This window comes from Triturus cristatus, chromosome 3_1 (assembly GCF_964204655.1).
Source record: "Triturus cristatus chromosome 3_1, aTriCri1.1, whole genome shotgun sequence".
Classification (NCBI taxonomy): domain Eukaryota; kingdom Metazoa; phylum Chordata; class Amphibia; order Caudata; family Salamandridae; genus Triturus; species Triturus cristatus.
In genome coordinates this window covers 562,419,349-562,433,128 of record NC_140583.1, presented here as the reverse complement: position 1 = coordinate 562,433,128, position 13,780 = coordinate 562,419,349, and the positions used below count along the sequence as shown (strand labels likewise).

General features: G+C 45.4%; 1 protein-coding gene across 1 annotated transcript in view; it reads right to left on the bottom strand.

Annotated features, from left to right (window-relative positions):
- Positions 1–13,351, bottom strand: part of SV2B (synaptic vesicle glycoprotein 2B) — a 701,510-nt gene extending 688,159 nt beyond the window's left edge. Inside the window, exon 1 of the mRNA XM_085644488.1 lies at positions 12,987–13,351. The gene's annotated coding sequence lies outside the window, so the exon portion shown is untranslated. The remainder of the gene's footprint in view (positions 1–12,986) is intronic.
- Positions 13,352–13,780: the final 429 nt, after the last annotated feature.

Here is a 13,780-nt window from a genome sequence, read left to right as displayed (position 1 = left end):
CTCTTTAAACATAGACAAATGTTCTGCCAAACTTAAAACATTGGTCGCAAGATGGCATCCCCTTCATCTTTCTTGGAGGGGTCATATGGACACAATCAAAATGATGTTGACTCCGATAGTTTTGTATATCCTTTCTAACATTCCACTTTCCATTCCATCTAAATTCTTTTCAAAAGATTAATTCTATTTTGACTTCTTTTTTATGGAACGCTAAAAAACCAAGAATGGCGTTACAGAAATTAACAAGACCAAAATCTGAAGGCGGTGTCAATTTCCCCCATTTCTCCAATTATCACAAAGCCTTTCAGTTACGACAACTATCGAATTGGATCACTAATCAATCTGAAAAGAAACCTCTCTGGGTGGATCTTGAGACCTCATTTTTAGCTCCTTTCTCATTTCAGGAATATCTCTCCTTTACTCGCAAACCACAAAAGTTCTCTACTCCCATAATTTAGCAATCCTGTAATCTACTATCCACTGCACCCCACTTAGTAGTACATAATTTAGACACTTTTCTCAATTCCACAATTTAGCACAATAAACAAATCCTTCTTAATAGGAAACCTATATATTGGAAGGCTTGGAGAAATAAAGGTCTACTCTGGGTTCATAAATTTTTAGATCAGGGCGCACCCATTCAATTTACGCAATTACAAACTCTTTATCATTTGCCTTCTTCCTTTAAACCTACATTTTTGACCTTGCAGAAAGCAATACTTGATACTTATGCTAAACTCAAATCTTCACCTTCCTCACCCTCTCACCCCCTTTTCCCATGGCATAACCTTTTGCACATAAACCCCAAAGCGTCCACCATTTATTCCTGTTTAATGGTACCTCCTGAGATCCGAGACAAAACCAAAGTGGAACTCTCATGGGAATCCGATCTGGGAACGAATTGGCCTATCTCTTTTTGGAACAGAATTTGGCTGAGTTTCCTGCTAAAAAGCTACTGAAAACATTATATTGGGCACAGGTAAATCACAGGGTGTGGGGTGCTTCTACTTCCCCCACGATGACCAGCCGTTTTTTAGAGGCAAAGGTCACACCTTTCTTAGAACCTTTTTGGGATCTGATCACCTCGCCAAGGGATAGGAAACTCTATTTTCAACTTAGAGCAGGTTCCCTCCCACTCAGGGCCCTAACTTGCGGGTGGTTTGGTGCAAGCACATGTACCTGCCCTGTTTGTGGTGCCAAAGAAGAAACTATTGCCCACTTTTTGTTTGTCTGCCCTGCATACGTTACTCCTAGACGTCACTGGCTCTCTCCTTTATGTAAACTAATGGGCACAAGGAGCTCTGCCGTAGCTATCAGAATCCTACATACAAGCACTTTACCAGTCCATTCATTAGTCCTAGCTAAATACTTGGGGTGGGCATGGTCTCTTAGACTAAAAGCCCTTCGGTGTACTGAGAAGGCACATAGGTAGGGCCTTAAATTTCGTTACAATTTCGCTATCTTTTGTTTGCCATCCCCGTTTTAATCACCGCTTTTATTAATGGTGTGTATTGTACATCATCTTGTCTGCTTCAATGTTTAATATCTCTCTTATTTACAAATTTTATCTATTTACTGGAAAGATTTTATATTATCAAGTGATTGTGATATTTTATAACTGTGTAATTGTTTGTGTCTTGTATGAATTACTTTTAATTCGAATAAAGACTATGATGATGATGATGATGAAACTTAGGAAATCATCCAGATCGGCCAGCACAACACAAACACTCTTCTTTATTTACAACAGATTGTTTCTTACCCCCACATACCTACATAAAATACACAACACAAATCTCAACACTTGCTGGACATGTTCCCAGGTAGATGCTGATCTCCATCATATGCTTTTCGCCTGTCCACGTTTTTATATTCTGGAAACAGGTCTGGCACCAAATCAACACTATATTTCACACCACAATTCCCCTCTTCCCCACATACATTTTCCTAGGTAGTTTAACACCGGACTGGAAAACGAGTCAATCCCAGTTACCACGCAGCGGCAGCAGCGAGGGTACAGCGGACTACGGAACCGGAGAAACCACACGACCCAGGAGACAGCGGGTCTCACGGCAACCCGAGGCCACGCCCCCTGACACCAGGGCTGTATTTGAACTCCTCGCGCCTCCCGCTTCGCGGGAGACGCAGCGGCAGCAGCGAGGGTACAGCGGAATACGGAACCGGAGAAACCACACGACCCAGGAGACAGCGGGTCTCACGGCAACCCGAGGCCACGCCCCCTGACACCAGGGCTGTATTTGAACTCCTCGCGCCTCCCGCTTCGCGGGAGACGCAGCGGCAGCAGCGAGGGTACAGCGGACTACGGAACCGGAGAAACCACACGACCCAGGAGACAGCGGGTCTCACGGCAACCCGAGGCCACGCCCCCTGACACCAGGGCTGTATTTGAACTCCTCGCGCCTCCCGCTTCGCGGGAGACGCAGCGGCAGCAGCGAGGGTACAGCGGACTACGGAACCGGAGAAACCACACGACCCAGGAGACAGCGGGTCTCACGGCAACCCGAGGCCACGCCCCCTGACACCAGGGCTGTATTTGAACTCCTCGCGCCTCCCGCTTCGCGGGAGACGCAGCGGCAGCAGCGAGGGTACAGCGGAATACGGAACCGGAGAAACCACACGACCCAGGAGACAGCGGGTCTCACGGCAACCCGAGGCCACGCCCCCTGACACCAGGGCTGTATTTGAACTCCTCGAGCCTCCCGCCACGCGGGACGCGCGCGGGCGGGCGCCGGGCTAAGCCCGGGCAAAGGGCGGGCCGTCTGTGGCCGTCCGGGGCAGGAGGAGGCAGGGCGGGGCCATCCCCCTGACACCGGACATCAGAGCTCCTGCCGCTTTACAGGTACCGCTATTTGTACGATATACTGTTTGCCGTGCCCCTTGTCCACCGCTGTGGTGTTGTTGTGCAGTAGAGACGGACTTTTGGCTATTGTCCGCATACTGGCGCGGGGTATGCCAATCCCATGATGTCAGGTCCCAAGAAAAATAAGGTAGTCTCGGGGGCGGGTTCAATGAACAATTTTCTAGTGAAGAGGGTAACCAAGATTAACGAGGATAGAAGAGCCTCATTGGGTAAAATAGACGATATGGATCATGCCCCCTCTCTAGTAATAACCGCTACATTGGAGGACTTCTCAGATGGCGATAGAATCACAAACTGTTTTCCACAAGATCATAACGTTACTGAACTCACCTGTAATACAGTAGCGTCTATTGCCCAGGTACAGGATAACGATGCAATGGTCTCTATATTTAATGACACGTTACGCCCTGACTCCGAGGAAGACTCAGAAACAGTGGAAGAAACTAGGGGCAAGAGACCAGTTAGATCATGTAGAAGGCTTCAAAGTAAGAGGGGGGGTAAGACCACCCAGAGGAGAAGGGTGGAAACTCATCGGCCAGATAGACACAGTTCTCCCAAAACTAACTCAAATGTAGAGCCTATGAAGGATCCCAAGACTGCTTTGAGCCTAGATCAGTTGGATCTGTTAATCGAGCGTATTGAGGCTGCCGTAGATCTAAAAGTGAAAGCTCGTATTGACTGTCTTACAGCCAAACTGGACAATGCTAATGCGGAAATTAAAAGACTTGGTGACTTACTGGATAGACAACTGGCTAAATCTTCTCAGGCGAATCCCTTACCCTCCCATAACAGTTTAGCTAACTTCGAGGTGAGGGGATGTAGTGGCACAAAAACTTCCAACTCTTTATCTGTGACTCGTCCTGCTGTTAGTTCAGGTCATAATCTTACTGCCCCCGTAGTAATTCATCCCCCATCAACAGTTGTGGATTCCGATCAGGCTAGGGGTTTGCAGAGATCTGGCAATAACATTAATGTTGTACAAAGTAGACGCGCTAACACCATTAATTTGCCCCCGGAATGCGCTCCATACGTTATCGTACTTGCAGATGTCCCACTACTCGACACAGGTAATTTAGAACCGCAAGTGGAAGCGCATGAATCCCTTAAAAACAAAGTGGTGGCATGGTTAGGCGCTAAATGCGATTTTCCGCCCAAACTTGCTGGAGATATAATCACGACAAGGAGAGTGAACTGGATTGGCCCATCAAGGAAATCTTGTAGAGGGGACTGCGTGGTTGTGAATTTCAAATACCCACAACACGCGGCCACTGTCCTCCTGCGGGCAGCATCTTTGCTGGAGGAGAGCAACAGCATCCGTGTTCGCCCATTGGGGTATTTTTACAATAAGGCCAATTTTCCCTCCGCGTCGAGACCAAGACTTTATCCATTTACTCCGGTGGGGGCAAATTGGGCGCAGCAACCTTCTTTGCAGTGCCGTGAAATTGCCAGCTCAAGGGGTCCCCCCTTTCCAACACATAACAGGTTTGATGTGCTCTCAGGCCTCGACCTCTGCGATTGACGAGTAGAGGGAGAGGGTACAGAGGTCGCTGCGGTTGCGGCCCGTACATCTACGGTTTATGTACCCTCTTCTGTGGTGGTCGAGAATAATTTACCTGAGATTGCTGTTAGTGACTTTGGGGGATCAGTTAGGCTGCTATCTTGGAACATTGCTGGTTTGCGGACTAAGAAGGAAGACCCCAGCTGGGTAAGCTTTGTCAAGAGTTATGATGTCATCGCCTTGCAAGAGACTTGGGATTTGGAATGCGACTACTGGATAGATGGCTTTACATCTTTCTTTGTCCCTGCCTTGCCTTCCCCAGCTGGTCGGAATAAAGGTGGCCTTATGATGTTGGTCTCAGTGAACATAAGAGGCAAACTGATTATGTTAGATTGTGCCTCCAAAAATTTTATTTTTCTGGAGTTAACCGTTGAGGATGGTGGTAAATTGTTGTTGGTTAACTGCTACAATGCTCCCAATAGTAATCCAGAATCCTCTCATTTTAACTGGTTATTAGATTTTTTAACCCTCTATGGAGACAAGCAATCCACTTTGTTTCAGATCATTTTAATGGGTGATTTTAATGTCCATTTGTGTTCAAAATGTGTTATGGTTGACATGGAGGGCCTAGGCTGTGTGTCACCTCCCCATTTAGAACACACACTGAATGGTCGAGCACTTGAAAATGTATTGCTGCTAAATGAGTTATTTGAATCTGAATTTTCGGATACTACCACACGGGTTGCCACCTATACGGGCAGGGCTAGCGACTCGATTATTGATTTTATTTTTATTTCGAGATCTTTTCTTAATCATGTGATTACTTATAATGCTATTGATATGCCCATGAGTGATCACAACCCTGTCGGACTGGTGTTAACAAACAGTGCCTTACTGTCAAAGCTGATTGTCCCCCAGCAGACTATTTTGCCTTTTAAAGTAAAGGATCAGGGGAGAAGACTCAAATGGGAGGCGGTTGTACCAGAACATTTTTTTGTGACTCTATTTAATTCGGTTGCAGATGAGTTACGGGTGTGTGCTACTCCTCTAGCCGGGCACAATGACGTTATATCTTCATTCGAAGGTATTTGCAGGTTTGTGTCTAGCAGTCTTCTAGCCAAAGGGCAGGGGGACAAACAATATCAGGCAAAAGGCTGGTTCGATAAAAATTGTAGCAAAGCCCATAACCGCCTCAAAAAAGCCCTTAGTGCGCGCCCAAGGAATAAGGAGCTTGTGGCTCGATTGAGGAAGGATTACAATACGGTCATTTCTCTACGTAAAAAAGAATTAAAAAGTAAAGCTTGGGAGGACCTAAGGGATAAAGCTACCCTAAAAAATAGTGCTGAATTCTGGACAATTATAAATTCTCCTTTTCTCACAGGCGCCCAAAACTCAGTACAGGAATTAAATATCTCAGAAGGTGAGTGGCTGTCTCACTTTGAAAAAATATATGACAGTCACAGAGAGCTAGACCCTTTTATAATCCCCGTAACTGATAGTCCAATGGAACCTGTGAGTTTTGAAACTTGTGAGGTACTTAGAGCCATAAAGGAAACAGCTGGGCGTAAGGCACCAGGTCCAGATGGAGTACCAGCAGATATGTACAGGGCAAATCCACTGTTTTGGGCTAATATCCTAACTAGAGTTTTTAATGCTGCCGCAATAGTGGGTTTCCCTGAGTCCTGGTCCCTCGCAACAATCGTCCCTATTTTTAAAAAAGGGCAGAGAGGAGATCCAAAATGTTATCGACCCATATCGCTTCTGGACTCCTCGGTCAAAATTTTAGGCAAGGTTGTCCTGGCGAGGATGTCCGCGTGGGCCAGGGGAAATAACATCTTATCCGAGGCTCAATATGGCTTTAGGTCAGGGAGGAGTACTGAGGACCAATGCCTCAACCTCCACCTTATATTGTCCAAATATACTAAAGCAAAGGGGGGCAGCTTATATATGGGTTTTATGGATCTGTCCACAGCTTTTGATCTTGTTAATAGATCGAAACTGTGGGCAATGTTGTTGGAGATGGGCCTGGATAGCTCCTTGGTGCACTTTCTAGCGGAGCTTCATAAAGATCTGAGGGCCCGCATAAGAATGACCACCGATGGAAAGTGCACCGAGTGCTTTAGATCCACCAGAGGGGTCCGCCAGGGGTGTATCCTGGCTCCAATGTTGTTTACGCTCTATGTAAACTCTTTGGAGGGTTACCTAACGTCTGCCACAAAAGATTTCCCGTGCATGGGGGGTGCACCAATCCCGGTGCTCCTCTATGCCGATGACGCGGTACTCATAGCTAGGACCCCAGTTGCCCTACAAAAGTTATTAGATGCTTTTTGCAATTTTATGAGTAGCCTCGATTTGGTGATCAATAAAAGTAAATCGCATACCATGTCTGTCGGTCGTGGCATGCGTAAAGAAAAATCTTTTCTATGTGATGGAGAGGTGATCACTAGTGTTAAGGTCTTCACCTATCTGGGTGTGATCTTTGATCAGAGGGGATCTTGGACACCGCAGGTAACATCCAAAATTAATGCGGTTAGAAGTTCGTACGGTGCCATTTTGGGTTTTGCGAAAAGATTGGGGGGGAAACCCATGGAGGCCATTATGGCCATCTATAAAGCCAAGACAATTGCTATTGCTAGATATGGTGCAGCGATCTGGGGTTACGTTAATGTCATAGATATCCAGATAGAGGAAAATAAATTTTTTCGCTCATTGCTGGGGTTACCCCAGTCAACTGCTACCTTCTCAGTACATTTAGAGCTGGGAATGGGTTACATCTCAGACATTTTAAATCTAGCTCCACTTTTGATGTGGATAAAGCTTTGGCTAAACCCAAACCTTAGCCTAAATCACCGGATCATCAAAGATTGCCTCCAACTTGACCACAGTAGGGACATCCAGTGGCTGACATATATCGAATCTATGGCAGCTCTTTTGGGTCGCCCTGAAATTTTTAGTTGCCCTGAAGCCTTGTGTAGAGCTGACCTAGAGTGGGTGAAAATTAATTTTCTGAGAATTCGCACGGCCGAGCGTGAAGCATGCGATCTGTGCAAAACCTCTGTGAGGGCTCACGTCCTGATATCCCCATCTTGTGAGCTGGCCCCTTATTTAACCATGGTAAATAATCCATTCCATAGATGGCTTTTGTCCAAATTTCGGTTCAACCAAATTTATACAGTGCTGTGGGATGTGAAAAACTGGTGCAAGCTGGAGGAATCGGCCCCTTGCAAATGCGATGGTTTCTCTATTCAGGATAATGCCCATTTTTTGTTTTTTTGTTCCTTCTATCATGAACCGCGTACAAAATACCTAAAACCTATTGTGAAGGACTTGGGTTTTATCCAGTACAAGCCTGCACTGCTCTTTTTACAAATGTTGCTCTCTCCTCTTATTATGTATTGCACTGCTAGTTTTTTAGCCGCATCGGTGCGATGCAAGAGAACAAGGCTTAGTTTGGAAGAACAATAGGAATTTGGACTTAGCAATATTGCCCAGTCAAGTGCTTTTTAATCTATTTTATGTACTTATCGCCCTTTTAACCTGCTTTTTAACTTATAAACTGTTTAATACTGTATTAATTCTATCAATTGTTTTATAGATGAACTTTTGATATTTGTTGTAGTATGCTTTTATGATTTTAATTAATCGAATAAAGTGGAATTTGACCTTGACCTTGACCACTTATTGATTTGTTAATAGCTGTAGCTTTTCAGTAAATATAAAAAAAACTAGAAAGATTCCTCTAAATTGTCCTATTTAGCTTGGTGGTATGCTGTATGTCACAATCATCGCCTCGATACAGCACTCGTTCATCCTATCTCTCTTGCTACTAAACGTTCTCACCTTTGGGGCCCACTCACACAATTTCTAGACTATACGGTGAAGAAAACTTCTTTACCTGTTCCCTCACAGCAAGAAGTTACCAAGCCTCCTTGACCTCCTATTGTTTTTTTATAATTATGTTTAATTTATTATTTTCTATAATATTTTTTTTTATTCTGTATTTTTGACATGTACTGTTATTTACGATTTCTGTGAACCTTTGATTGTATTCATATCATCTTCTATATTATCCTTTTACTATTTTAATGGATATTATATATCTTTATTATTCTTTATTACACCTTCATATATTTATGTATTAACAAATAACTGCATATACGAAGTATTGTTTTTATGATCATATTGATCTTTTCAATAAACCTTTTCTTGAACTGAAAAAAAAACGTTGAAAGACGAGTGATTAACCCTTTAAAGTTGTGTCATATGAGATCGGGCCTTGAGGACAAATGACTCACGGTGTACTACCACTATAGGACGTCAAAAACACCCAGATGATATGGCTTTTTACCGCTAACAACATAAAAGCAGATTTAGAAAGCATTGGTGTAACTACAAACACATAGCTGTAAGTGTTCAAATGCTTCAATTAATCTGCTGCAAGGATACAGGGATTCTCAGAGCAGATCCGGAGATATATATGCACAAGGTCTACACCGAGAAGGCGCCCATCAGAACCAAGAACGTGCCCACGTGGTCTGCTCCAAAAGATGGAATCCTTTATTCATAACAGGGTGGTCATTCTTCCAGTATTCCTGTGTGTGCTTACTTGCATCAGCTTCGATGTGGCATAAGCGAAGGTCACAATTCAACCCTCTTCTTGAGTCCACTGATCTTGAAAGGATCTTGTGTGGGCCCCAGTGGAACACAAAGACAGTCAACATAAAGCAGTGAGTTAAGCTGATGTATCTGCCCTTAAACGACTGTGCTGCTTCCTTTCAGCCCTCCTTTCATATGGTTGGCTATGGCTGAAGCTGCCATGGGCTAGCTCTTGCACGTGCATTAAGAAGTTGGTTGTATATTGGATCAGGTCCCTGCAAAATGCTTGAGTCGCTTCCCTCTCTAAGCAAACTTTTTGCTGGTTCTTGCAATACACCAGTAAACATCTGCATCTTCCGGGAATCTTTGGGAATTTTCTCCCAATTCTGGCTCTGAAACTATAGCCTGTAAATCAAAAGTGAGCAAACCCTGTTTCATACCGCTGAAGCATACCGTGTCCCTATCTGTATGATAAACATGACATAGATTCCAAAACAGATACAAAAAAATATTCAAATCAGTGACAAGTAAAATAAAATAATTACCATTTACACGGGTGAAATATTAAACATATTTTAATAATTTTCCTTGTCAAAATCCTGTAGGTTTCCCAAGCTGGTCAAAAGTGTCTAGTCATGTGCGGTGAGCAAATGAAAATTGGAATGTTTATTTTGCACTAAACAAGATAAAAAAAAAACACATGAAAAATGTTTTGTGGGAAAAATAATACCAGTACTACTGCCAAATATCTGGGAGCTGTGGAACATTTCTTGCATTTTAATGGGAAGGGAACGCGACCGGGTGTCTGCGCCTCACTCCGTCGCGAAGATAAGAAATCAAAGCTCTGCGCTAAAATAGAACGCGGCGTGACCTGTCGGCGTCGAGTGGCGCAGTAGTGAGGCCTCCGCGCGCAGTAATGAGCAGAGGGAATCTGTCTTGTCTGCGCACTTACCCACGTGACTCGGTTTTCCCTTCCCGCCCACGGACCGACACAAATGTGCCAGGCTTACGCATGCACGCAATGAATAATTCTACCCTTGGGAGCAGCCGGGTGAAGTAAGTACCACGAAGCCGTGAGCGTCCAACAGCGCCAGGAGGACTGAAACAGCCTTTTAATATCGTGTAGTAAAGCCCAACATACAGGGAAATGTAGAATATTTCCGGATTTCTATAACTGTAACCTGACATGAATTGCTTTAAACAAACTATTGTACGAGACCAATTTCCATGCAATGCAAAGGGGATTCTAGAAATTGCACCTTGCAGCGGTGGCACAGTCTAGTGCAGCAGGTTAAACCAAATGTTATTGTTAAATGATTGCATTTTTTGATGTTAACATTAGGCCTCTCTAAAATGTATGGCCCACGCGGCTGTATGTTATTGACCCCTGCAAAATTGCAGGAAGCAGCGTTTCTGATCAAATATGAGACCCTACACAGAAATCACAGCAGGCTTAAGGGGCAAAACTATAAATGTATAGTAAATAAAGTTTGACAAGCTGCATGACGAGGCTATCCATGTTTATGGTTCGGCTTGACAGCACAGCAGCTGTTGCCAGACTGGTATTTAAGAATCCCCAGCAGAGGGGCTTTGGCTCCGCCTACATATTGGGAGAGAGGAGTATATGTTTTGATTGGGCAGAAGTTGTGTTCTTTCACAAAAAGTGCTGGCCCACCTCACAACTTTGATCATTTGTTTATCCAGCTGCCTGAGCTTGAACTTTCAGGAGCACACATGGCATTGTGAAGCTATTAAAGTCTCATAGATTACTAGATAATTTCACGTGGTTTTCTCTGGTAGCAGCACAGACGGGAGCAGGGCAGTCATTAACCTATACAAAACTTTGGGTGCAGCTGTCACTTGACCTATTAACCTACACTAATATTATACTGCAGCTCTCTGGTTCCCCAAGAATACATATCCATCCCCATGCAATCTACTTGTAATGCTTCACAATACCATACAACCTTCCTTTAAAGCCAGACCTATTGGCATTATCAGTGCTTTTTTTTCTATATGTGTATAGTCTTTGTTTAAGTGGAGTTCTCTTTTCTTGTGTGGATGATTTTAACACACAAGACACGTACGGTCATCAATTCACCAAAATATCCTGGGTGGCGGAAGTGGCCTTATAAACTATGTCTACCCCACCCACTATGACATTACAGGGTTGACTCCCTTGTCCCTCCCTTGGCCCCTTGCTATTGAGGTGCTTCGAGAATGGGAAGTAGTGCAAGCTACCGATAGTAAACAGGGATGCACCGCACTGTATTATTTGTGTTGTGTCTGCAGTTCTTGAAACCAGGGTGCCAAGGTCAAGGGCACCAACCACAGGGCAAGTCGACAGCTGCAGTCGCAGCCATTTGCTACACCCAATGGAGGAGTGTGAGGGACGGGCAGGCGTTTCCTGTCGAGGTCATCGGTTCATCTTGTTCTGTTCTTTTGCTTGCTCTTCCTCTTGCAGTCAGTGCAGCTCAGTCAACATCTAGAGTGAGTCAGCCAGAAGCATCCAAGGAGAGAGTCCACAGTGGGGCCAGGACTGAGAGCCATCCAGAAAAGACTCACATTTCCACAGTGGCAGCAGTGGACCCACTGATAATATTCTGCTGACAAACAAATACACATTCTGCACACAAAAAATAATAATTTCACTGCAAAACATGCTATGTTAAGTCTGGAAAAGATGAATCAACCTAACTCAGAAAAAACCGGGACACAACTTGAAAGACGGACGCAAAACACATAATTAATGAGATTTAAAAAATCCACCAAGCCTCGTATAGTCGGCCTCATCAGAATTCTAAATGTATGCACCACAAGCACATGATGACAGGAACAAATAATCACGTGCAAAGCAGATAACAAAACAGCAAAAATATGAATGTCTGAAAGATGCTGATGATTAAATCCTTTGGACGTTACAGTTTGGACTCTTGGAGGGGATCATAAACAGAGAAGGCCGACGCGCCATGACTTGAATCCCAACGCCTGTGTCAGCGAATCTGCTGCATTGGTGATATTTTCAATGACCAGGCGCTGTCCACAGCGTCAGTGCTGAAAGCGCAGGCTAGCGTGCTGCGTGGTGTGTAAGTTACTCTGTGTGCCCCCCGAATCAATTCTAGCCTACGAGACAGTAAGGAAGAGGGAGACCGAGCATCGGGTTTCATACAGCGAGCACTGCAGCGCGAGCACACCTGCCGCTGACACCACACCCAGGTCCCAGTACACCCTGCTCTATTTATGCTGAGCAAGCAGGGGCGGCCCTTGTACCGCGCGACGCTCGGATGCAGCAACTCAAATGCAAGTTCATTTTCCATTTTCAAACAGCACTTCGTTCTGCGCTGATTTACAAGAATAAGTGTATTTCTAACAAATCAAGAGTTTTGATTGCGTGCAAGCCCAGTTCTCAACACACACGGGGTGGCACTTATATCTGAAAAGTTATTCTACATGAAAAGTTTAACAGCTCTGTGCATGTTGTTGGGAACGACAACAAAGAATTGGGCTAAACATACAATATGTCATTGTGGGGGTTCAGGAGCGGGGTTGTTCCATTATTTACACACACACGCACACGCACATACACAAACACACGAGTGCCCTCAAGGTGACAGCCTTTTGTTTCAAGAATTTTGACGTGAACAGAAGCGTGCAAACAATTACACAACGTGTGGGAAGGGAAACAGAAAAGAAAGCTTTGGTGGCAATCTCGATAACAAGAAAGAGGAGGATGTGAGTGATACAGCACCCTCTGAGTGATGACAGCCAGCCCTGGGCAGAGTTCCCTGGGCTCAGTTCACCTCTGCACCCATTGCCAAGCGGTGCCTGCCAGCCCTATGCATGTCTCAGGATGTCACGCGAGGAGAAAGTCTGTGTGACTTCACAAGCTGTGCAGTGACACCTTGGCGCATTGTTTTCAAATGGTCCAATATTGTGTACAAAAAAACACCTGGGGCTTTGACTGCGCCTGCAAGAGAATCCGGTGACAAAGCACCGCGGCGGCTAGCGTACCTGAACTGGGTAAAGCGGCAAGACCAGCTCCTCAGACTCTCATCTTCTCCCCCCACCATCCACTCGTACTCGGGGGCCGCAGACCTGCGGGGGTAAGGCTTCCGGGACGGCAGCCGTCACTAGCAACGGATTAAGAATGAAGTGCTCGCGGATCCCGACAGATCATCCCACGGCAAGCAGCACACCCAGGCCGGCAGGGCGAATGGAAGAGTCCATCAGGCAGGATAGCAGGAGGAAACGGAAAATAAGCGGCGCGCGCCTGGGGAGGCAGAGAGGAGAGCAGATGGGTGGAGGGGGAGGATGCGGGCTAACATGACAGATGTGTTGACTTCAAGTTAAAGAGGAAGCCGAGGATGCTCAGCGCGAAAAGGGCAGGGCAGAGAGCTGTTCATTATCCAAGCTGCCGCCCAGCTCTCTGCTGCACTGCCACTCTGGTACTCCAGAGCTGCCTCCAGCGAGGGAGGGGTTGCCCGGGTTGTAAGTGTGCAGTCAGATTTAACTTGTAAAGGCGCGCGCACACACACACCGCCCCCGAAGAGCTCGAATTAGGTCTGATGGGTAGAAATTGGTTAGCATGGATTGGTCGGGTGGATCACGAACGGTTGTAGCAGGGCTGATATACACATTCCTCCCACACACATTGTTCCGTCTGTTCATGCTGCATCCCTGCCTCCTTTGGTAGAGTTAGGTTCATATACTCTGTAAGATCAATGTGTGTATCATAACATATACAGTGCTGCTAAGTGAACACATGCTGTACGGGTATCCCTCGTCCAGTCTTCTTTTCAGCTAGC